Raw genomic sequence first — 25535 nt, 5'->3', positions numbered from 1 at the left:
GGGTATGTCCATCCAGGTTCTCAAGCCTGCCTGATCACTGAATGCCCTGGCGCTCTCCATAAGGACAATATTCAGAGCTAGCTTTTGTGGACTATATCCAGATCTGCCGTCAGGGCAAACACCCTATGGGACAAATGCCATCGGCCGGCCACCTTCCCTCACCTCTGTCTGCTCACACCAACGCCAGGTCTAGAAAAGATGGACTCCGGGCCTCAGAGGACGCTCCTTATGTCCAGAGGAAGCTCCCTCATGGGGGTCAATTCTAGAATAGGATTTAGTGGCAGGGCCTGTTTGGGGAGCCCCAGGGAATCACCAGACCTGCCTGTGCACATTTGAATCTCTCATTCCAGAGGCAGAATTGCCGGGGAAGTTTTCTCATGCTGAGTTGGAATTTGGCACCACTTTGTAGTACAGTGAGAAAAGCTTCCGATTTTTAGCAAGAAGCCCCAGGTGATGTGACCCTGAGCAAGTCACCTAACCTCTCTGAATTTCCATTTCTACATCTGAGGGGACAAGAAGAGTCATGACCTGTTTACCCCACTGGGTGCAAACATTCCAAAGAATGGGGGAGGTGTGGAAGCACCATGGCTTTCGTGCATCCTCCCCACTCTAGGTCTGCCTTTGGCCTTGACCAGTCATGTCGTGGTGTGCGATGTCCTAGGTCAAGTATAGTCAAGATTTTGTCCCTGGATGTCAGCATCACCTTTTGAGAAGAACCAATGTGTTCCAAAGCACTGGATGCCCGGACATCGGGCAAGATGAAGACAAGCCTCAGTTTTCTTCCTGCAGCCAGGCAGTGTTTGAAGTCAACTCCCTGCAGAGGAATACAAATGAAAGGAAATTCACGTTACATTACTTAAAATGTCATAGCACTCAGGTTCCCAATGTATTCTGTTGACAAGTGATATTTGGGGGACACTTTCTGACCTTTAGGTTAGCTTGCACTGTGTCCTTTTTTGTTTTCCAGGTGAATTCTTGCCGTCTTCCCTGCACAATTTGTTTGCGCCATCAGGTAATTTCCATTCGGTGGGATCTACCTTTGGGGCTCTGTGGGTCCGCCCCTCTTCCTACCCCAAACCCAGCGGAGGCTCCGCCCACCACCTCCTGGTCGGCTCCGCTTGCTCATCCTGGGGGAGGACACGCCCCTCTACCTGGCCACTCAACAGCGAGCCCAAGCTAGGCTGGTTTTCTTTTGAGTTAGGGGGCTTCTGTCTCATTTCCATGGTTTCTTACCTCAGATGTGGTTTTTATTTCAATACTTAAATTTTAATAGTTGATTGCTTCAAATGGGCTATAGAATTATTTATTTGCTCTGATCAGGAATCTGTCTTATGATCTAAGATATTAAATCCCTCCCTGTTTTGGGATTTACAGCCTGGCTGCTCTAGGTTCACAAAGCTTTTCCATTAAAGGTCTCTCTCCTCTGCCAATATTTATTGCTAGAGTCACTGTTTGCCCAGAAGCTACTGTCTGCTGCATCTTCTGGGAAATGAAATTTATGTCTCCTGGCACTGATGGGGGTGACATCATTGAGACACTGTTTACATCACCGGGTAGCATAAGCCCTGAGCCGGTCTCTAATGGATGGCAAAGGTGGGGAGTGGGGAGGAACAGAGTGGGTTTACATAAACAAACATGCCTACTTCTTTCCCTTCTTTCCCTGCACTATCCGACCCACCGCTTGTATTGACTGTATCATTGCATAGTTATGGAATCCATTAAAATTGACACCTCCTCTTAAAATTAGTATTGAGGGGCTGAGGTCAACAGTGATGGAGGGGTGGGCAGGAGAGGGATGCCCAGCTTTTGTGTGGAGGGTGTCTGTTCAAAGGGCAATAACCGTGCCTTCCCTTTGTAGCAAGTCACCCCTACATAAACCATGTGACACATGCTTTTCTGTCCTCTGTTGACAGGTGAGCTAAGTAAGGGATGGAGACTCAGAGTCTTGCTAGTCCAAACTGGGATTCCAACCTAGCTTTTCTGACCCGGGGCTCTGTTTCACGATCCCCTGGCTTGGTGGCATGTGCTTGGTGAGGGATGAGTGTGGCTCTCAGCCCCAGCTCCTCTCCCACCTGCCCTACATGAAAGCACCCCCGACCCCAGGCTCCAAAGCAAGCTGGCCCGGAAGAGAGACAGAAAATACCTGAGCAGCAGTTCGCTGGATGCACGTAGCCTCCGCCCCCTCTCTTCTCTCTTTCCCTAGTTAGCCAGCCTTCTTCTACCACACTGTGTCTATTTTCTCCAGTGAGTGCTCATGCCTTTGCCACTTGCTCACCCCCATTCACTCGTCAACCTACTGCACCCATCTCTCCTCCCCCTCCCTGCTTCACCTGAGTTGACCAGTGAGCTCCCAGCTCAGTGGACGGCTTTGGGCCCAGGGCTGACTTCATGGGCACGGGAGGAAGACAGTGGCACAGGGACTCGCACTCAGAAGGGCCCCATGCTTGGTTTAGTGCTTCACTGTTGCTGTCTTGAAATTCTTCATATATTTTTTGAACAGGGGATTCTGGATTCCCATTTTGTACTGGCCCCCCCCAAATTATGCAGCTGATCCCGCTGGGTCTTTTAGAAATGTAACTTCTGTATCAGACATCATCCGTGGTCTACCCAACATGCATTCTCCCTCTGTTCCTCCAAAAGATTCCCATTCTTTTCAGCCACTGTTGGAGACCCCTTGATTTCAGGGAGAGGCCATTCCTTGGCTACAGAGACTGAATGTGATTGACTAAGGAAGTGATGGAATCTTAAGACTCTGGGTCCAGAATTGATCTAAAGGTAACCACATGACCTAGAGAGGAAAGGGAGGAAAGTAAAAGCTTGTTCTGGGAAAGCTTTAGTGTTCCTGAGAAAAATGGACAGACTCAGCTGGCTTGCTTTACTCTTTTGCCCGTCCTCCCTCCTTCCGGTGTGGATGTGGACACAATCGCTGGAGGTGCAGCAGCCATCTTGTGACAGGAGAAGGAAATCCAACACGCTGCCAGTGGCAGAGAGAAAGAAAAGCACTGGGCTGTTGTTGAGGCACTGCCCCTCTGAACTTCCTACCATGTACCAAACAGATAGCAACAACAGCATCAAAACCCTTATCTTTTAAGTCATTGCTGTGATGTTTTTCTTTTTTACTTTAAATTGTTTCATAACTGCTATGACTTCTGCTCAGCATAACTCAACACAATGTTGTCTATTCCCTCCACTTAACACATTCTTCCTTTGGCAGTCATGGCACCATGTCCCTGGATTTTCTAATCACTTCTCATATTCCTCTCTCAGCTCAGTCCTTGATGGTGGGGTCTGGCAGGACTTGGTGGTTCATTCTTTTATTCATTGTGAGGTATTTCCTTGGCACTGCTATGTGTCGGGCTTTATACGAAGCTTGGCAGGTGCAGCCCTGCAGATAGACGATGAGACCCCTGCTCTCGAGCAGCTTACACTGTGGTCCTGGGCACTGCCCCAGCCACTGTCCACACATCTTCTGGGCAACCTCACTCACTTCCTCAGTGTCCCCACATGCTGCTGTCTCATTCCCATGCGGGACTTCACATTGACTTATCTAATTAAGTAACAGTCCACAGATGCTCCTAGAAAAGAGAGAAGAGGCTGAACTGCCGCTTGGTGAGTTAGTCATGAAATTATCTCTACTCCGTACTCCCAGCCAAGATATGAAGAGAAGACACAAAAGAGTTGGCTACCTTTTCTCCTACCTAAGCTCCAACTTTATTTTTCTGCAACACTCACACATGTGAGGAGATTCTAAAGTAGCAAACTCCCCGAACAGAATCCTGCCATATGTGGGGATTCTCTCTTTTCTTCTTTTTTTAAATTTCTTTTTCTCTTTTTAAATTTTTAATTGAAGTACGCTTGAGTGGGGGATTTTCTTTTATTTCCTAGAAAAGGTATTGAAAGTTCCCATCAGTTTTAACAGTTACTGCACTGTTACTCCTGCCTGACCCTCACTCATGCACAAACTGGGCCAGAAAACAGTGAGAGAGGAAGTAAGAAGTGAAAATGTGTCAAATGCCCCCCAAACCACTCGTGAAGGAAGACTGCCACTATTGATAATGGCATTTTTTCAAAGTGTGCTTTATTTGGGAAAAGTTTAAAATGATAAAGCTTCAAATAAAATGGCAACCCATTAATTCCATTTATGAGAATGTTAGGGGATTTGGCCTAATGCTATAATTCAAATGACTGAAAATAATTGATTCATAGATATGCTTATTGTTTGTTTATGATAACAAAAAAATGGGAACAACTACTCTTACTGTTATCCATGTAACTCACTACATTCTTACATTAGAGGAGAAACACTACATGATCATCTCAAGAGATGCTGAAAAAGCACTTGCTTTCAAATTCAATGACCATTCCTAATAAATATTTTTAGTAAGCTGGGAATAAAAGGAAAGCCCTTAATTTAGAAAGGGTATATTAAAAAAACAAAAAACAAAAGCGACCCATAACACACATTATACTGAACAAGGAAACAGAACAAGCCCCCCCATCAGAGTTTGGTAAAACACTCTACAGACACATCAGAGCTGGGACTGTAGTTAGGTGAGTGATGAACTTGACTGAGGTGCAAACATTCAGAGCATGCCAAAACACCCAGTAATCAAGTACACTAAATAATATCTTAATGCAACATGATGAAAAATTAAAATTAATGTAAAAACTCCTTGAAGAATAAAATATCTAAAATTTATAAATTTTAAATATAGACAGGATCAGTATTTTTCCTGATTTTTTTTCTTTTTGCCTCCATCTCTAATATGGCTCTTTAATGTTCATTAAAATGTTCTTTACCTTGATTACTGAACTTTCTGGTACCTCCCCAAATTTTATGCCCAAGACAAGTGCCTCACCTCATCCTGGGGCTTACTGAGATGGAAATGAACTTCCTTGTGGTCCCCTGTGGTGGTTTGTGTAGGACAATAACCCACAAGTAGAGCTTGGTTGTCTCTGTCCTAGCCTCCCTTCTCCTGCCCACCTCTCACCCCTCAATCTAACATCTGAAGAGGGCCTAGAGCACAGGTTTCTTTTCTTTTCTTTTCTTTTTTATTATGTTATGTTAATCACCATACATTACATCATTAGTTTTTGATGTAGTGTTCCATGATTCATTGTTTGCGTATAACACCCAGTGCTCCATGCAGAGTGTGCCCTCTTTAATACCCATCACCAGGCTAACCCATCCCCCCACCCCCCTCCCCTCTAGAACCCTCAGTTTGTTTCTCAGAGTCCATAGTCTCTCATGGTTCATCTCCCCCTCCGATTTCCCCCCCTTCATTCTTCCCCTCCTGCTATCTTCTTCTTCTTCTTCTTTTTTTTTTTTTGACATATAATGTATTATTTGTTTCAGAGGTACAGATCTGAGAGCACAGGCTTATTTTCAACAAATATTTAATGGGCACCTTCCATGTGTCAGCACTAGAAGTCCAATGATCTATACATTCCCAACCTTGTGGAGCTTACAGTTGGCTGATGAAGAACAATAATTCAACAAGCAATAACAGTAAAGTATAGTAGGGGCCATGGTGTGGCAGGGGTACCAGGGGGTTAGGAGAGCCCAGTTTGCCAAGTGAGAGGACATGAGGTCCAATCCCTAACCTGAAGCTGGATTAGGAGCTGAGGAGCGGGAGGGGCTGAGGAGAAGGATGAGGCTCTGAGAGATAACGGTTTATGAAAAAGCTTATTTGAGAATGCGACAGAATTACAGTAAGGCTAGAGCTCCCAAGAGAGGAGTGTGGTGTAGAGAGAGTAAAACTAGAGAGGGAGACAGAGGGCAGGTTGTGAAGGACTTTGTAAACCACATGGAAGAGTTTGGAATTATCCCCAGAGGGATGAGGAACTTTTGAAGCAGGAGAATGCTTGGATTGAGTTTGTGTTTCAGAAAGACCATTCCAGCTGTGCTGTGAAGAATGCAAGAAGGTAAAACTATATCCAGAAGACCAGGTAGGAGGATGTTAGGATAGTTGCTATGGACTGAATGCTTGGGTCTCCCCCCACCCCCGCCCCGACTCCCGCCCCTCCACACATTCATATGTTGAAACCCAACCCCCAGTGTGATGGTGTTTGGAGGTGGGACCTTTGGCAGGTGATTACATCATGAGGGTGGAGGCCTCGTGAATAAGATTAGTGCCCTTATAAAATAGGCCAGAGAGCTCACTGGTCCCTTCTACCATGTTAGGACGCCATGAAAACGTGTCCACCTCTGAACCAGGAAGCAGGCTTTCACCAGACACTCACTGTCAGCACCTTGATCCACGACTTCCCGGCCTCCAGAACTGTGAGAAAACATTTGGGTTGTTTATCAGCCACCCAGTCCGTGGTATTTTTCAATAGCAGCCCACGTGGGCTAAGTTAGTAATCTAGGGGAGAAGTGTTGGTGGTCTGATTAGGGTGGGGGCAGGGGTGTTGATGTTTACGCAAGTTGAGTAGGTCTAATCAACAGGACTTGGTGATTGATTGGCTGTGAAAGGTGATGGGGAATCAAGGATAACATTCAGGTTTGTGACTTGTGCAATTGATTTTTTTTTTTTATATCTCAGTCTTCCCATCTAGCAACCTTGATGAACTTTCTTTTTAGTTCTAAAATGTAACTGTAGATTTTCTATGTAGACAGTTACACTGACTGCAGTTCCGGGTGGTTTTGTCCCTAACCTTTCTGTATATTGATATTGAAGCAGGGAGAGTTCAGTCAGGGCTCTTGGTATTGCAGGCAGAGAGCTTTCATAGAGGGGATTGGATGCCTACAAGACTGTTGCGAAAATGGGATTAGTGGAAGTCAGGGGAAGCTGCTAGCTTTTAGGTTCAGCACTGCAGCCGTGGTCCTACAGTTAAAAAGTTGTTGCTAGCCGGGTCAGGAAACTGCAGAAAACCTCCGCTGATGATCACGGCTGTCCTACAGTTGACAGGGTGCCCTGAGGACTTTGTAAATCCTTGTTTTGGCCAAAGCCCAAGCACCCACAAGCCACTGCCAGAGACAGAACAACACAGCATGCTTCCTAGGCCCTTCCATCTCCAAATCTTAAGCAAGTGTGTCTCATTGGCTGACTGTTAATGGTGTTCAGCGCCCTGGACATAAAGGAGCATGGGATGAGTAGTTCTCAGGCTTCCAGACCCTGTCCTTTATGGACACAGATGGTAAAAACAAAACCTGGTTGCAAAGAAAAACCAATAGCCAGCACAGTTTTGCCTTAATTTGCTAGCCTATCCTTCTGTATGTAAGGCAACCGAAAACACTTTCAAAACGAGCTGGACTCTCTGAGTCCTTCACGCACCATTCTCCCCATGTACCCTGTATTCTAGAAGATGCACAAAATGACATGCAGTTTTCCAAACATATTTCCATGACTTTGCCCTTGTCCTACCCTTGTGAGGACTCTTCCCATTCCTCCGCCACTTACGCCCTCCGTGTCCCGTACCTGCATCAGGCAGCATTGACCTGGATCTCTCAGTACTTTCTCTGCACCTGGTTCACCGTTCTATTATGGCAACTTGTCCCAGTGAATTTCAGTGTTTAGTCAAGGTAGCCGTCTCTTCCAGTAGACGTAAGCATCACAAGGTAAGAGACCAAGGACCTACTACAGTCCTTGGAACATAAATGGTGTTCATTAAAGATTTATTAAATGTATGAAGGACTGTGTCTACAAGGTCACTCAGGGTAAGCACCTGAGGCTGAATGAAGAGCAGCCACTTTCAGAAACAGGCATGCCACTTACTCCTGAAAGGGGGTCTAGACAGTGTTAGAATCTTGGAAGGATGAAAATCGTTTATAAATTGTTTATTAATGCTAGCTCCAAGTTCAAAATTCTTTTTATTTTATTTATTTATTTGAGAGAGAGAGAGCAGGAGCAGGGGGCAGGGGTGCAGAAGGAGAGGGAGAAGCAGACTCCCTACAGAGCAGGGAGCCCGATGTGGGACTTGATCCCAGGACCCTGGGATCATGACCTGAGCCGAAGGCAGATGCTTAACCGACTGAGCCACCCAGGTGCCCCTAAGTTCTAAATTCTTATTTCCTATTTATGTTGACTTTTTCCAGTCTTTTCCAAGCTTTTACCATCTGTCCTTGCTTCTGAAGGTTGTAGCGCTGTTTCCCATTAAAATACAATTCCCATGCCACATTCTGGTTGCCCCCATCACATCAGATTAATGCAATGATGGCTTAAGCTGCAGGGGAAATGTGGGTCATTACATGTTGCTGACAGCAACCCTCACATGACATTGCAGCAGAGACAGAGAACATCTTAATAAATGATTATTTATACAAAATCAGAGAGCTCTAGAGTTTGATGTGTCCTTAGAGCCAATCCTTTTGTAACACAGAAATGGAGATTGAGAATTTCCCATGATTCCTTAGCACTTTGAAAAATTGGTTAGCGAGCTCATCTCTTCCTTCTTCATCCCTTCCTTCTTCCTCTATTGCCAGACCTCTGAGACTTCCCAGGACCCAGTATAGTGTTACATGCAAAATAAGCAATTAACCAAATGTTCTTAAATGGGTGCATGGTTGTCCTATTTTTTAAATCCCTCAAAGCCGATATTGTTTGGTTCTTTAAAGGACACAGATGGTAGAAACAAGGTAACCTGGAAAGTCTTTGTTTTCCTTTGTAGCAGACACAGTTTACTGATTGACTCAGCATCCATTTCTAACCTCATTTCTCTCATCCACTTTGCTTCTAAAGCCCAGGGAAGCTAAGTACTTTCTTCTCAGCCTCCCTGCATTAGGCGTGACCAGGTGACAGTTTTGAAGTAAGTGAGATGTAAGCAGACGCCTGCAGGAGTTTTTTGTGAACATTCTGTTTTCCTGATAGAAGGGACAAGGGAGGTACATACTTTCCTCGCTCCCTTTTCTGTCTGGAGGGTGACCGTGTTGGCTGCATCTACATCAGCCTGCTTATGTCCGTAGGGAAATGTCAAGAGACTATCAGAGACGTTGGCTGGTATTGTGGAGATGCCAGACCATCACCAGCACCATCTACCTCCTGGCTTCTTGTTCTGTGAGAACCACAAACCCTTCTTTGTTTAAGCCACTGAGTTTCTATTCCTTGCTTCTAAGTGCTTTTCTGATACTTACTCAAAACCAGCTGCAGAGCCTGGCGAAATAGGAGGGACAGGTCTGACAGATGTAGACATTACCCTTAATGTACTTCGTAAGTTCAGTTTTGTAACATTTACTTGTAACCACATTAAAAAAAAGGTGGTTTCAATGAATACATAAAATTTGAAAACAAGGGAAACCAAAAGCAGTTGCCGTCTTATCTCGGCCTCATCGGTCGACATGGTTTTGTTTTAGCTGCATAGCATTTAGAGAATCCTAATTCACACACATGAGTAGTTGCAAATGTACAAGTACGTTCACCCTGCAATTTCAGGTCAGAAGGTTTGAAAGAGGAGCGTGAGGACAATTTCCCTTCAAAATGGAGTCAATACCAGCATGTGAGACCTGCTCCCCTTCCTCAAGTGGAGAATGTCCAGTGCGGAGGGAGGGAGTCGGTGAACAGTTTCTTCAACCAAGGAAATCCTCATTGCTCGAGGGAAAATCTAATGTAGCGAAAAACAGTCCAGATTCTGGAGACACACTTTGTGAGTCCAAATCCTGAGACTACCCCTTGCGGGCTGAGTGCCTCTGTTTTGGTGTCTTCCGTTTGCAAAATGGGCACATTAGTGGTACCTACCTTAGAAGGTTGTGGGTGGCTTACATCCGTCAATACAGGTGAGGCTCCAGGATAATGCTGGACACATCATGACAACAGCTGTTAGCAACGATGGGATGTCCAATGATGTCCCAGCTTCTCCATTGCCTGTCTCTGTCAGATATTTACTAAAAAATTTAAAACAGACAAGTCTATTTTGCTTGAAACATTGAATACATATGTCAGGTTCAATGTCTTTGCTGATCAATTCCCTTAGGATTAACCCAGAAGCTTCACCTTGCCAAGGTAAACTTATTCAGCCTTTAAAAGGAAGAGAATCATTGGGATCCTACAATAGATGCTGAAACTATGTATAATGTGCCATGATCATTGCCCTGCAGCCTTTGTCCAACAGCTATTTTAAGACTAATTACTGTACCTGTGACCTTACAAGGTGCTGGGCAAATGTGTATTTCACCTGGCATTTAATTTCTTAGGGCCCATGCGTGCTGTATCTGATACTCATGTGTACAGTTTTATGTAAACAGACGCAGGAAGGCCTGCATTAAAAACAACAACAACAACAACAAACAATAATAATATAGAAAGGACCAGTACAGAGCCACAACATTCTGAATCAACGAACATTCACAAAATATTTATGGCAAGAGCTATATACACAGAAGCATGTACAACTGGAAGCCCAATTGAAAGGTGTTGGTTGTTTCCAGTATATAAACATTTGGTGTGTGAAATATATAACTGTGAATTTTTTTTAATTGAGGAATTTTTAATTGTAAAACAAAATTATAACTGAATTTTATTTATTTATTTTTTTAAAGATTTTTTTTTTTTTTTTTTTTTTATTTATTTGAGACAGAGAGAATGAGAGAGAGAGAGCACATGAGAGGGGGGAGGGTCAGAGGGAGAAGCAGACTCCCTGCCGAGCAGGGAGCCCGATGCGGGACTCGATCCAGGGACTCCAGGATCATGACCTGAGCCGAAGGCAGTCGCTTAACCAACTGAGCCACCCAGGCGCCCTATAACTGAATTTTAATCAAATATTTGTAGGCTCCTAAAGTATCCCTGCATGACTGTAGTTGTCCATTGGTCAGAGTTTAACAGTCACCTAAATTATTCCTAAGATCCCTTCTAAAATTTGGGATTTTGAGTTATAGAAATTAATGCATGAGACTTTACCCAACCCCTCCTGTTCTGGTCATTCACCTGGGGACACTGGCTCTTTATTCTCTATAAGGTGAGTCTACCTCAAAACTAATAGAATTATCTTACTTTAAGACATTCCATAGAAGGTCGTTCTATAGCACGGGACTAATATAAATTAATTAGGGATGCTTTTGCCAACAAGTCATTGTCAGCTCAATTCAAAATGGCTTAACCAACTAGGGTATTTGCTATCTCACGTAACATCAAGTGTAGGAAGGCAGCTCCTTGGTTGGTTAATTCAGTATTTCAACCACCTCATCAAGGACCTAGGGTTTTTCTGTACTTCTGCTCAGCTGTCTTCACCACGTCAGCCATTTTTCCTTGTGGCCTCAGGATGGCTACAGGATGTGCACAGCCATGGTCAGAGATATAAAAGAGATGTCTGTATTCTTTTCAGTTCCCTTAAAAGCTAAAAAACCTTTCCCAGAAGTATCCCCAGAAGAGTTAGCCTCCAATCTCATTGATCAGAATTAAGTTACATGTTCTTTCTGAAGCCGGTTCCTAGCAAGAGGAATAAAATTACCATGATTGGTCAGATTATCAAGATTGATGTGCTGGGCCTGGGAATAGGGCCAAATTCAGGAGAGCCTATGGCCACACTGAAGAATGTGCATGTTGGAAAGCAAACAACAAAGTGGGATTCTGGGTGGGAAATCAAGAGCATCTGCAAGAGTCTCTGAAAGAAAGCATTCTGAAGAGAGCCAGAAACGTTATCTCCTGCTTGTCTGCTATCTCCCCTCCCCAGGCTGGGTGGGAATGGGAGCAAAAGACACAGGAAGCGGTTAGGACAAGAGAGCTACGTTGTGCCTACACAGAGCCCAAAATTCTAATAGAATTGAAGATTCAGTTGATCTGAGTGTTTCACGTAGCTTTTAAAGGTTGTTATACTTGTTCCTACGATTTCATTTTGGTTTGTTGTGATACTGGTGGGGGCAGGGGACAGGTGTCAGGTGCGTAAGAAGTGTTAGCCAAACAGCTTTTCCTCTTATGATGTTTTGTTTAATGTTTTGCTATCATGAAAACATTCATGAATCTGCTCCAACTATGGACCCCCTCCCCAGAAAAAAGAGCACACAGGTACTTTCATGTAAATTTTGCAAATAATTTTAGGAGATTCACTGATGCCCTGTCATTCATGAACTCCAAATTATAGCCTTATGATATCACTGATTGGTATGGGGGGAAAAAAATAAGATTTGGTGTGAGGAAATAAACAAAACAAAACAGCAAAATCTGGAAGTCTGATGGACTTTTGTTAGCTATGTGGCCTTATTTGAATCTTTTTTAAGACCTCCATTTTACCTCTATAAAATGGAACTACTGGAGTTATTTCAAAAACCAAGTGGATGATGTGTAAGGTTGTTTTAAATTAAATTTAAATAGCACTTTACAAATGTTGGCTTAAAAACTTAATTGTTGATAAATCCAAACAGCATGATGGCTCTTACTTCCCAATTGGATTTACTGAATTCAAAATACTGCACCCCGTGAGGTTCCAAGGAGCAGAAGTTTTCTCCTCCACAAGCAATGGTCATTTTCAAACTCATGGATTGAACCCAGAACCCTTTTCCAGCAGCTGGTTTGAAAAGAGGCACCAGCTGAAACATCCCTAATGCACTGCCAAGCACTACTCCCTGCTGGTGAACTCAGGACATACCAGTCCTGAAAAAGAGAGAATGGCCCGGTCTTCTAGATGCCCCTCCTCTGCCTGTCCCACGCTAGCAGCCACCCCGGGACTCCTCATTACTCATCACCACTGGCACTATCCCTGCCCTTGCTTGGTCCCCCCTGTGGACCCACTCCAGGCCTCTCCCGTCCTTCGAGGCAAGAATGCCAAGTCCGGTTTTCTCACCATGGCGCCCATCTGCCATTCTTCGCTGTAAATTCCCCATCCTTCCTTTCTCTCAGTGTGAAAAGCCCAACTTCCTCTCTTGTTTTTATAACATTCTTCCTCTCCATGCCCAACTGCCTTGGCAGCCGCTCCTGCACCACTGAATGGCAAAATGCCCATCCGAGTTTTCCCAGGGATCGATCAACGAAGAGTTACAGGGAGCGGCAGACCATCAGAGACCAACGGAGCTAGCTGCTGACTCCAGAGAGCACGCAGGCAGATGCCCAGAGCCCCTCTTGCTTCTCCCAGTACAGGCAGGCAGCTGACTGTGGGAATTAGGAGATTTGGCTGGGTGACGAAGAGCATCAGGACTGCACTCACACATACCTGTAATAAAACAAAAAAGAGAGAAAAAATCAGATATGCCAAGGCCATAAGGATGCTGCTAACAGTACCGCCACCCCCGGGGGCCTGGGGCCCATAGTCCTCTGCTATGCCCCGGACCCATGCCACCCGCGTCCTAGCTCCAGCTGGTCAAATTGGTGGGGCAACGGTCTATACCTGAGGGTCTCTAGGACTATCAGAAGGGGCGGGCTCTCTGCCTTCTGTGTTTCCATGCCTTCACAGCTACATTAGAGCACAACATACTCCCCCATGCTTGAACTCTCTGGTTGTGGGGCAGGAAGGGAGAGAGGGTCCAGCTCCCAGTCTCTTCTATGGCCATCAACACCCCAGCCCCACACTCATCAAAACAAGACCCTGAGCAGAAAGTGCCTCCTGATTCACACTTGCTTCTTGTCCCACAAACTCCCAGGTCCCTACCACGTGTATCAACAACAGAAGTTGTTGGGGAAACTGATGCCAAGAGAGCTTTCAGGTGTCCCACCCATCCAGAGGGCAGCTGATATCTGGGGGTGCTGGGGGGAAGGCAGATCAGCCAGACCAGGTTAGTCAATGAATGGTGGGCTCGAGAGGAGTCCCTTGCCAATTTTGCTTGAGTTTCCAGAATCAAAACTCACACCATTGACCAAGGGGGCAGCATGGTGTAGAGGTAATTAGCATCCTTGTGTGCAATTAAAGAGACCAAACTATGACTTTGGGTAAGTCAGTCTCTCTGGCCTTCTACATCCTCACTATGAAGAGGAGGAGCTTGGATGAGAAGACTGCTAAGGTCTCTGTAAGTCACAGTAATAATAATAATAATAATAATAATAGCTAACATTTAGTAAGTGCTTACTAAGTGCCAGGCTTTTTCTAAGCGCTATGTTCAATCTTGCATGATTTTCATAACAACCCTAAGAGGTAGGTGCTACTGTTACCATTCCCTTTTTTTGTAAGTGAGGAAACAGCCACAAGGTAGTTTGCCCCAAATCACATCTAGTCAGGGGCAGAGCTGGACACCTGCACACTTAACTCCTCAGCTTTCCTTCCTCTCTAATTTATAGAAAGCATGTTCTGTTGGATGGATGGGTAACCTCATGTGATCACTTCATTATGGCTTGCCCCAGTTTTTTTCCTACTTTAGAAAAAAAAAAGTAGTGTCTGTTTTTAAATACTCCATCACACTGCCTAGGACATAGTAGGTGCTCGTAAATATTTGCTTACCTGACTTTTTTCATCATTCAAAAAGTTGTATGAAAAAGACATGGAAACAAACAAGAATAAAACAAGAAGAGAAAATAATGAGGCTACATAACTGGGAGGAAGGATCTGACTCAGACCTCCTAATAGGAACTGTCTTACTGGAGAATAATCCAAAGAGAATACACAGTGTGAGCCCATAGAGTTCTTATCTTGATGAAACAGCCTCTAAATAAATAGGTAAATAAATAAATAAACACACACATATCATCCCAGCTGCAGAAACTTGATTATTGACTTTGGCAATCCTTTCTCCATCTCTCTGTGCCAATAAAGTTATTAGAATTGAATTGAGAGAGGCAGATGCACAAGAATTGCTGAGACAAGATGCTGAGTAGTTAAAATCAATGACTTGCAGAGCTGATCTCCTGCCAAGGGCTACACCAGCTCCCAGGAGGAATCCACCCCTCTGGCCAGTGGCCCAGCACTGCGGAAGCTGCAGGTCAGGTTTCTTGAGGGGACTCCCGGGTAGTTGGGGACCGACAGGTGTGGGAAGAAGGAAGAAGGTACTCCTCCCATTACTGAGGGCCAGACAGGCCAGCACCCACCAGACTGAGAACAACAAGGCTTTGCTAGACTCACTGTCCTCCTCTGGCTGTGGAAAGAGAAGAGGAGGCAGTGAAGGGGATGGAAGAGAACACAGTGTTATTCACAATCTGTCCGTGACAGGAAGAAAGAGTGGCTTAATAACCCATAGCCCGATGAATGGAATATTCCTTCTTTCCCCTGGCAGAGCTGGGCCTCTGGTGCCATCACCCATAAAACGGACAGCCACCCAAGGAGCCGTAGAGCTAATTAACAAATTTGTCCCCAAGTGTGCCAGAACCCAATCCACTAGAACTGTAAAGTTAGAGAGTGTTTAGACACAAGCTTAATGAGGAAACCACTAGCATTCTCTGGAAGCCACCATGGCGACTTGGCACCTCTTCTAGCCACCTTCTCCTTCTCGGCCAGCTGCCTCCCATATTCTCCTGTGTTGGCCCCCAGCATCCTCATTCCATTTGTTTTCTCCATCATCCACCCACCAACCATGAAGCACTGAAGCCACCATTTAAAGCTTGTGCCCAAATTTCTGAGAATGATTGTACATTTATAAGCATCTATGAAGCTCCTAGCAAGGGTATGGGCTTTTGATTAGTTGTGTGTATATTTGCTTCTCGGGGTACATACTTTCTACAACAACAATAATAAGAGTAACACATGTTGAGCACTTCTTATATGTCAGGCACTCTTTTAAACATTAAGAGTACTTGGGGAATCTGTGTAATTCAAGAGTGACAGACCTAGCAATACTTGACATAGGAGGTTCTCCAGCAATCCTACATCATAGCACGAAGCCCAAAGCTCTACCCACTTGCCTGGAGTTTTAAATCAGCTTAAGGGTTCCCAATCAGATTGACAGATCCACACTCTTAATCATGATTGGATATCCCAGTGCTACCAAACATCTGAGGAGAGCCAATTATGTGGAAGATAAAAACCAAAACAAACAACAAACAAAGTAGTACGTGGGGGAACTGAGAACATGGGAGGAGATGGAGAATTAAAGTGTATATTTATTATATCTTTACAGAGAGAAGATACTGCATCCAAGAAAAAAGAACAGAGTGAAACAAAAAAGGAGCATTCTGAAGCCAAAATGAAATTCTTGGAAATTAAAAACAACAGAAATGAAAAAATAGTAAATATCTCGGAAAGTAGAGCAAAAAATCAAAGAGATTTAAAAAATTAGAAAAGAAAGCAAAATTAAAAGACTAGTCCAAGAAGTCCAGACTGTAAATAGTAGGAGTTCCAGAGAGAGAGAGAGAGAAGAGAGAAGAGAAAACAAGACAGAACAGGGTTAATCACAAATGAAATTATTTCCCCAAATTTCCCAGAGATTAAAAAAAGACAAGTGTTTCCAGCTTTGAAGAATACATCAAATGTTGGGTCGTAGTGAATGGAAAATAAATCCACACTGAGGCACATCATTGGAAATTTTCCAAAAATTGGAGGAAATAAAGAGTCTACAAGATTCTAGAGAAAGAAAAAGGTCACATACAAGGATCAGAAATTAGAATGGTTTCAGACTTCTCAATAGCATCCCTGGAAACAAAAAGAAAATGAACAATGTATTCCAAATTCTGAAAGGAAATGCTCTCTAACCTAGAGTTCCATACCCAGCCAAATTACCAAAAAAAAAACAAAACAAAGATAGAACAAAGACATTTTCAGACACGCAAAGTCTCAAGAATGTATTTCCCAGGCAGCCTTTCCCAAGAAAGGGAAAGATGTAACAGGCACAGAAGTTTCAACACTGGAGGGAAGTAAAGGGGATTTCCAGGAGGATGGTGAAAAACACAGAGGCCAGCAGCCCGGACGGGTACAGCACCAGTCAAGAGACAGGCGTGTTGGGAGATGCCCAGATTCACTCTATCTTTTTTTCAACCCATGGACAGAATGCTCAGGTAAGCTTGGCCCATATTCTTCACCATGTGCTGTTCTCTGCTCTTTGCTTTCTAGCTAGATGAGCTTGTCTCCCCCCACAGGAGCCCTCTGCGGTGACCCACTCCTAAGGGCTAGCTCAAGTTGGCCGAGATGAACTTAGAGGTGGGATACACAGAGCAGTCCATTTTCCCTGGCAGTTTCCCTTCCTGCAGGAAGACCACAGAAGCCTGTATGTCCAAGAATAGTAAAGGGATCTGCAGGGAATATGGGATGCAAAGAGTGCTATAATAACCAACGATATCTGCTAAGCCTACAATTGGTATGAAAGTCCTCAGCAGCTCGAAGTGTGAATAGGAACTCAGCTTTTAGATGTTCACATCCCACTCTCTCCTGAGTTATATTCAGCTAAAGATGCTCTATGCTTGGATTCCAAGGTCACATGCACATATTCAGCCCCTGTTCCCAAAGTAGGTTCTTTGTGCAAGCCTGGTGGGTCCAGAGGGAGAGGCTTCTCTCCTCAGTTACTTACTATGCCTGAATCAGCATTCCTGTGTCAACCATCTAGTCCCTAGCATTGGATTTAATGAGTTTCTCTGGGGCATCTTTGGACCCTTTCCTGCCAGCTAACACCATCTGGAACCATCTCAACAACTGGAAGATTAGAAACGTGTCAACAACGTCTAGGACTTCTAGGTTCTAAGAGGTTCCTTGACTTTAAGCAATTTGGCCCAATTTCTTCCTGGAGGGCTTTATAAAAGGGCAGGCTTTGTCCAAACCAGAGGTTTTTGTCCCTCCTGTCCCTTCTAGGTAATGGGTGTCTGAGAGACTTACATTGAAAGGATACTCAAGCGGCTTGAGAACAAAATCTGCCCTCAGTTGATGTGCCTTCTCCGTCCAGACAGAAAACAAGCGATTGGATGAAATGGCAGTTTCTTTCGCTAAAGTTCCACCTAAGTTGGCACCTGCCCCGCCCTGTAGAAAAACTTTCAATGAAGTCTGAGACTTGGTCACTTTGTATCCAGTGGGGGGGGGGGGGCTGGATACCCCAGTGCCTAGTTCAGTGCCTGACACAGAGTAGCTGCTCAGTGTGTATTTATAGAGTGCACACGAATGCCTAATTGAATTAAGGCTGCCTCCTGTGCCATCCAAGATTCATATACCATGTGGTTAGGATAAGGCAGTTCTGCCAGCTCCCAGGGAAAATCAGATCCACGATTGAGTATTAGAATAACATCTCATGACTCTGAATGTAAGGCGAGAAGTCCTTTTTAAATGAGTGATGATTTTGCATGTGATAAAAATTATTTATAAAGAAGTTCACTTATTTTGTATCCCAAAATTTACCTTAACCCAAACCAGGCCAACGAGGGGTTCTATAAGGGCAGTTTCAGCGGATGGAGGGATGCGTTACTTACATGGTGGTAGTTAACGTATCAATAGATCCTTCTGAAATGTTGAGGGTTTTTGAAAACAATTGTTTTTTTTTTTTTCCCAGTGTTTTATGCATTCCTCATAGAATCGTATTTTATTTAAAAATACTAGAGAGCCGGAGCCCTCACACATTGCGAGAGGGGATCTAAGTTGGCATGAACACTTGGCAGCATCCACTAAGGGTGAACAAATGTCTCCCCTGTGACCCTGCCACACCAGTCTGGGCACCTACCCAGCAGAATGAGCGCTGCGACCCCCACTGTGCGCATACAGGACTATTCATGGCTACCGGCAGTATTTCCAATAGCCCCCAACTGTAGTAAACTCGTATCCCAACTAGTATCTATCAACAGATAGGAACACCATGGTGTTCGGAATATATTTACGCAGTGGAATAAATACTTCACAGCAATAAACAAGAACTTACTAACCATTGCCCACAACAAAAGACATACTGTTGAGAGAAAGAAACTCGATGCGAAAGAACGCACGCCATCTGATCCTATTTATAAGACCAAGAGCAGGAAAAGGTATACAATCGTAGAGGTCAGAATGGAGGTTACTCTGAGGTGAGACCCCACCTGGGTGGGCCATGAGAGAGCCTTCTAGTGAGCTGGAAATATTCTATATAGTTGGAGTAGCAGATTCATGGATGTATACATAGTGTAAACATTGATCAAACTGTACCCTCTTTGTGTTCTTTACTGTATGTAAGTTGCACTTCAATTTTTAAAAAAATGCTATAAAACTCAGTTCCCTTAAAAAAAAAAAAAAAAAAGCACCATGAATTACAACAGGAATGTTTCAGATAGAGTTCCTGCCCTGGAAGAGATGCAAAATGAATTACAGAAGATATACACGGAAGTGACCGTACCGTAGAGCAGTGTGTGAAAACTCGAGGTGAGAGGTCTGAGGGAATGCAGTCGGGCTGCAGACATGGGACAGAACTGGGAGGGGAAATGGAGCATGTGACGCCTGAGCGGAGCTCTGAGCACCCTCCACCCACTGCCCCAGCAGGTGTGCTCTTAGATGTCCCGGACGATCCACTTTTCCTGCGCAAGTCACAATGTTTAAGTCTGCTCTGTTGAACTTGCCTCCTCGGCGCACCCTCCGAGCTCTCTTCTTCCCTTCCTGGCCGCATTTCTGGATGGGATCGGCTACCTGCTGTCACCACTCCCTGCTTTCATCCACTGCTTGACCTTCTGGCTTCTCCTTACATCTCCCCAAAGAATCTCTCACCTGGGCAGCAAAATTACCCAGGAGCCAGAGTTACTGGCTTCCTCTCTTTCTCTTCCTCCTCCTCTTCCTCCTCCTCCTTCTTCTTCTTCTTCTTCAAGATTTATTTATTTTAGAGAGCTAGCAGGGGGAGGGGCTGAGGGAGGGGAAGAGAGAGAATCCTCAAGCAGACTCCCCACTGAGCGCGGAGCGGGATGCGGGCTTGATCCCCACGACCCTGAGATCATGACCCGAGCTGAAATCAAGAGCAGTACGCTTAACTGACTGAGCCACCCAGGCGCCCCATTACTGGCTTCTTTTGAGTCCTTTTATTCCTTGGCCTTTGCATATGCGACACTGTCCTTTTCCTCAAAAATCAGCCTCCTTTGTTTTTCGGCAAGCCTGTCTCCTCCCACCTCTTTGCTTGCTCTCCTTGGTGGGCTTCATTTCCTCTGCCGCACCCTTCTGTGGGGTGGCACCGTCAGCATGCTCCTCTGGTCCTGTTTGGGTTCTCCCTCGGCAAGCCTTCTCCTCCATCTGCTCATGTCTGTGAGGCCTAGGGTCTCCAAACCCCACCTTTCTCCACAACTTGGATCTTGATATACACAGCCTGATGGCTGTCTCGTGCTGCCTCATACAAAAGTCAAGAGTAACCTATTAAAAACTTCATTATTTTCAACGTGACATTCTTCCTATAGCACCCAGTTACCATTCAGTGAATGGTACGTCCATCCACTCAAAGAAACCGGGAGGTTTCTTTTCTCCCTTCGCCTTGTTCCTCTGGCAGCCAAGGGCTATTGGTTCTGCCTTTCGAATAACCTCGGGACTTCGCTGTAGTCCCCAGTCATGTTCTCCTGGATATTGTAATAGTCACCTGACCCATGTGCGTTTAGAGTCTTGCCCACACCCACGTCACTCCCCGGTCATACCTCTTTCCAGCTTCCCTTCCACAATTGGCACTCCGTGCCTTAGCTTGGACCACCGTCCTCCATGTCATCTTGTCTTCTCTCCAGACTCGCCTCCCGCCCCTTTGTCTCGGGCAGCCCGAGTGAATTTTAGCACTTCTCCAGCTGTTCCACACTCCCTGGTCTGCAGAAAACCCTCTCTGCCCCTTCTCATTTCCACCAGGGAATTCCTGGCTGTCCTTTATATCCTGACTCCTGCAGGTGCAGATGGACCCCGCGTTCTCCCTGCTCCTCATCACACCCGCAATACTGGAGCTGTTTGTTTTCACCGCTACTAAACTCTCCGGAGGCAGATGTTGTGTCTTATTCATCCTTGTATCCAAAGCCCATGGCTCAGAATCGGTGCTCAGAAAATTTGTTGTATAAATGAGCAAACATTCAGTTGTTAGGTACATAGACTTTTTTGCATCAAAGATACACAGCTCAGCAACTGCATTTCTAGCACTGTCACTGTTTCTATTTCTGAATCTAATTGCTATTGCACAAAACTGTTCAGGGCAGAAACTGCAGTGAGTGGAATGGTCCAGCAACACCCTTCCAATGCAAATGTTCTATGCTTTTATGAAATTGCTGCAGTCTTAAAAGGGTGGAGGCCTTTGGAATTTTAAGCAGGGAAAAAAAATTTGCTGTCCAGTATTCTGCCTGGAAGATTCTTACCCCACTTTCTCCAGGAATGCTCCCTCCTTTCTCTCCCAATTCAGATGAACGGCATTGAAAAATCACAAATCTGAGAAATCGAGGGCAAAGCCATGGACATAGGAATTGCTGTGTGGGCCAGAATCCAAGGACCAAGGGTACAGAGTTCTCCTCCTTTAGACCTTGCAAAATGCGGGCCGTCCTTCCTGGTGGCAAGTTCAGAGGGTCAAGGCACACTACGCAGTCAACCAACTATGAATTTACCTAAAACTCCTTTCGATGTACTTTTATGCTCACACCCAACTCCCAGTTGGATAATGAATTCTGTGGGTTTATTACTTGCTGGAAACAGGATAGCATTTCCTTTCGCTTAACCTAAAAGTCCCCTTGATCCAATGTCACCGATCCCTTCCTAAACTCTGATGCTGAGCTCGTGTGGACAAGGACTTTGCTCCCCGAGCCCTGCTTGCCCTTTGGGACGTGATGGACATCTCGTACAGCCCCTCCCAGCCTACAGCTTTCTAGACTGAAGTAAATATATAGTGTCTGGAAGACGGCCCTGAACATAATAAATATTGAACACTGACTCTGACTCTGAAGCTGAATGATGATAAGAATGGCCTTTAAGGGGGGATTCAAATTCTTGCCACGAGCCTGAGATGTGAGAATGAGCTAATAGATCATTGCCAAACACAGTGTTGAGATCACATGAAAGCGCACGCACGGGGCCCCCTTGGTCCAGGGTGCACGGGCTCATTTGTTCCCCGATCACCAGCTGCTCTTGTTTCCCAGCAAGAGGGGTTCTCTCAGTGCCCGGGGCAGCCCGTCTTTGTGAGACAGCCGGACGCTGGGCGGAACCTTTCCGAGGACAGTGTCCTGGCATGGGATGATTGCACAAGAGGAACCCTAATGCGGGCCCAGCTCCTGTTGTATGCGGGGCACCGCTCTAGGTGCTTTTCAGGGGTCATGCCCTTTAGCCTTCACGCTAATCCCATCAAGGACATTGGGGTCCCTGTCCTACAGATGAGGAAATTAAGGCGCACAGAGGCTGGGTCGCGTGCCCAGGATGCTGGAGGCGGTACATCCGGACTTCCAAACCAGACCCGTTGGAGCCCAAATCCCATGCTCTGTTAGAGCATGCCCTTGCCCCCTACCTGGGAGACAGCCCAGGTATGTGACCTTCCCCTCCTATGGAGGCAGGGTTTTTGCCCCTGTCCAGGGCAGCAGGACTGATCCCCTGGTCCATCCCCCGTCGACTCCTCTGGCTGGAGCCCACCCAGGCCCACAGGGTGCTAATGAGCTAGCCAGGTGCCCCTCCTTTCCCTTTCCTTGCCTTATCTGCTGGCAGGAAGCACAGGGACAAGATGGGAGCAGTGACTCATCGATAGAAGAATAAACTCTTGAGTGGGGGCAGCCTGAGTGGCAGGGCTGGATGCTCTGACAATGGAAGAACGTCCCCGGAGCTTTGGAAGGGCCTTGCCCTTCACCACTAGGAAACATGGGCAGGCGGAGAGAGGATAGCAGCCACGGGGTGGGAGTGCAGCCCGGGGGGAGCAGGACTGGGGACTGCGGCACTTTCCAGCGTGGAGAGGGAAGCATAACAGGGACCAGAGACTTTTCTGAGGCCATCATTTGAGCTCTTTGCCATGTTAGGCAAACCGCGAGGGTTTTTTATTCACTCCTGTTTTGATTTAGCAGATTAACCTGGCCTCCACAGAGGATGAGCTTTCTCCACGTCACAGGCCAGGCATGCAAAGGACCCCACAGTTTCAGCGGTTTAACCTCGGAAGCATGTGAGGAAGCCTGCCCCAGCAGACTCTGGGAGGCGTCTGTGTCCTGTCCCCAGGGGGGTTCCTGCTTCTGCTAAGTAACAGGTGAGGCTTGTCACCTCTCTGCTGCCTTTTACCCTTCTCGCAGGCGCTCCCAGGGCCTGATCACTGGTGGAGATGGGGAACAGAGACAAGTGGGTGTTGGCAAGGTGCTGGTGGGCTTACCAGACAGACTGTTACCCAAGCAGTTCTGCCGGCCTGCAGTCCTGCACCGGGCCTCAGGGGCCACCACCCTGCCCTCTGCACGGCTGGGTTCAAAGCTGCAGAAAGAAGTCTGAAGCATGGGTACGCCAGAGCGTGAGGGCAGCAAACGCCTCAAAGCGCACCATATTCCCGGAGTATCTCACGGTTTGACCACTGCCATGGCCTGAATTGTGTTCCTCAAAATTCCCCCCTTTTTTTTTTAAGATTTTATTTATTTATTTGTCAGAGAGAGAGAGAGAGAGAACATAAGCAGGGGGAGCGGCCGGCAGAGGGAGAGGGAGAAGCAGGCTCCCCTCTGAGCAGGGAGCCCAATGCGGGACTTGATCCCAGGACCCTGGGATCATGATCTGAGCGGAAGGCAGATGCTTAACCATCTGAGCCACCCAGGTATCCCGTGTTCCTCAAAATTCTTATGTTGAGGCCCTAGTACCCAATGTAGTTTGGAGATAGGGCCCATAAGGAGGTAGCTAATGTTCAATGAGGTCATATGGGTTGATCCCTGATCTATTAGGATCAGTGTCCTTATAAGAAAAGACACCAGAGAGCTTGATTCCTCTCTGTCTCTCTGTCTCTGTCTCTGTCTCTGTCTCTGTCTCTCTCTGCCTTGTGAGGATACAGCAAAAAGGTAGCCCCACCTGCAAGGTAGGAAGAGAGATCTTACCAGGAACTGAATTGGCCAACCCCTTGATCTTGGACTTCTAGCCTCCAGAACTGAGAATACCCAGTCTGTGGTATTTTGTTATAGCAGCTAGATGAGACTAATACAACCACTAAGAGGTCAGTGACCAACAGATCAAACTGACCTTCAGTTTCCCCCTGCTTCCAGTAAGGAATTTTCATCCTACTCTGAGCAACCATTGTGCCACCCTACCACCTTGCAAAAAAATGATTGCAGAGGTGCCACTTGTGGAGAATTTGCTCAGGGGAGGGATTTCTCTGCCTCATCCCTCCCAAGCCACGCCTCTGGTGACGCCTGGAAGCCCAGGTCAGGCCACAGCAGCCTGGCTGCCCTGCAGGGAAACGGGTGCTCCGGGAGAGCTGTGGACGTTCCACCCTTGACAGTGAAAATCCCGGCGAACTGACTCCAGCCCGCCTCATCCCACCCCACCCCACTGTCCAGGACAATATTAGGCCAGCACTAGAGCTCAGAGAGTTCCCCCAACAGCCCGAGTCACAGGCCACCCACTTTGTGGCCCTCCCTGCAAAAATCCTGCAAGGTAAAGCAGCTCACAAGGATCCTAGAGCTTCCTTAGGAAAATGCCATTTTATCCAGGTCTTAGGAGCTCAGTGCATGAAAATGCTGGCTTTAGAAACTGGGTGGGATTTACAAGAAGACTGACCAGAAATCCTTTAACTAGGCCCTTCCGTCTTTTCTATCATAAATATAAGGCTTTAAAAAACTTGTCTTTTTACTTGACTTCCTCAATCAAACATATACTCTGTGAAATAAAGGTCCATGCGGATTTGAAACAGGTATTGGAGTTGATCTTGCGAGGCCTTGGGAACGGTGAGATAAGCCCATGGGAGCCCCTGAGAGAGTAAGAGGGAGAAGAGAGGATGGCCAAGGGTGGCGCGCACAGGGAAGCCTGGTGCCCACTGCTTGGGGGTGCTAGCGCGCTAACCCCTCAGTAACCCTCTGACGTCCTTTGAGCCATTATGTCTCCAGTTCCAGCAGTAACCACGAGCATCTCTGACCACAGGCAGTGTGTGCCAGGAGGCTTGGTTCCATCGGTCCAGGCCTCTCCTCTGCCTCCATCTGAACCACGGCCCCGATGCCACACTCCCACAGTCCCATAGCCCAGGGGCACGAAGCGACCCACGCAGATGCATTCTGCTCACCTTCTCGTCGCAGACATGCAGTGGTAGAGATCCTCCCTCTGCCTCCATGAGAGTGTTGTGTGAACGGCTTCTGGGAACCCCTTATTTTCTTCTTGGATCCCAGACACAAATAAGAATAAGGCTTGCTTACATGCCTAGGACATTTCTGAGCTCTGGTGCCCACAAAATTTCCTAGGACTAAGAATGCAAGTCTGTCATTATGGTATTTGCAGAACCAGAGACTGTATTTAAGTCTTCAAGATGATGCTTATTATAACCCTTTCTTGGGACTATCGTGCCAAAACACTACATGAATAGTCTTTTTCAAGGAAATTTGCCAGGGAAGGCAGCAAGCATCTGATCACATAGGAATAGTTTTGGGGTGGTTTCAAGCTGTAGAGTCTAGGGGAGAAGGAAATTTTCCTGAATGCTGCCCTGGGGAGGGAGAATCCACATGGGGCTGTGCATTGCCCAGGCGGCCATTGAGGGGCTGCCGTCTGCAGAACTCATGATGGCAACAGTGTGCCCCTGGAGCTGAACATGATGGCAGCCCTTCCCTGCCACAGGAAGTGGGCATCTATGGAAGACACTGAATCCTGATTTAAAGATTAATGATGGGGAAAACAGGTGCCTCAAGGGGTAGGCAAGGGTTCTGAGTTCTTCTGGGGGAGAAAGCAGA

General features: G+C 46.2%; 2 long non-coding RNA genes across 6 annotated transcripts in view; one reads left to right on the top strand and one right to left on the bottom strand.

The window, feature by feature from the left end:
* The first annotated feature begins 1956 nt into the window (after nt 1-1956).
* Nucleotides 1957-25535, top strand: part of LOC118549120 (uncharacterized) — a 30879-nt gene continuing 7300 nt past the window's right edge. Inside the window, exons 1-8 of one of the 5 annotated variants that reach the window (XR_013447961.1) lie at nt 1957-6283; nt 6449-6503; nt 14321-14511; nt 14608-14773; nt 15905-16778; nt 19002-19089; nt 21071-21163; nt 22704-22879. This is a non-coding gene — a long non-coding RNA (uncharacterized LOC118549120). Of the gene's footprint in view, nt 6284-6448; nt 6504-14320; nt 14512-14607; nt 14774-15904; nt 16779-17565; nt 18973-19001; nt 19090-21070; nt 21164-22703; nt 22880-25535 lie in introns of those variants that run through there. The other 4 variants (XR_013447962.1, XR_013447965.1, XR_013447964.1 and 1 more) reach the window with 4 other exon arrangements.
* On the bottom strand, nt 6238-25027 carry LOC118549122 (uncharacterized). Its single transcript, XR_013447966.1, has 4 exons — nt 24878-25027; nt 12712-13077; nt 9675-9820; nt 6238-7118 (listed from the first exon to the last, which is right to left on the bottom strand). It is a non-coding gene; the product is annotated as an uncharacterized LOC118549122 (long non-coding RNA).

This window comes from Halichoerus grypus, chromosome 5, assembly GCF_964656455.1.
Source record: "Halichoerus grypus chromosome 5, mHalGry1.hap1.1, whole genome shotgun sequence".
Lineage (NCBI taxonomy): Eukaryota > Metazoa > Chordata > Mammalia > Carnivora > Phocidae > Halichoerus > Halichoerus grypus.
This window is presented reverse-complemented; position numbering and strand designations above follow the sequence as displayed.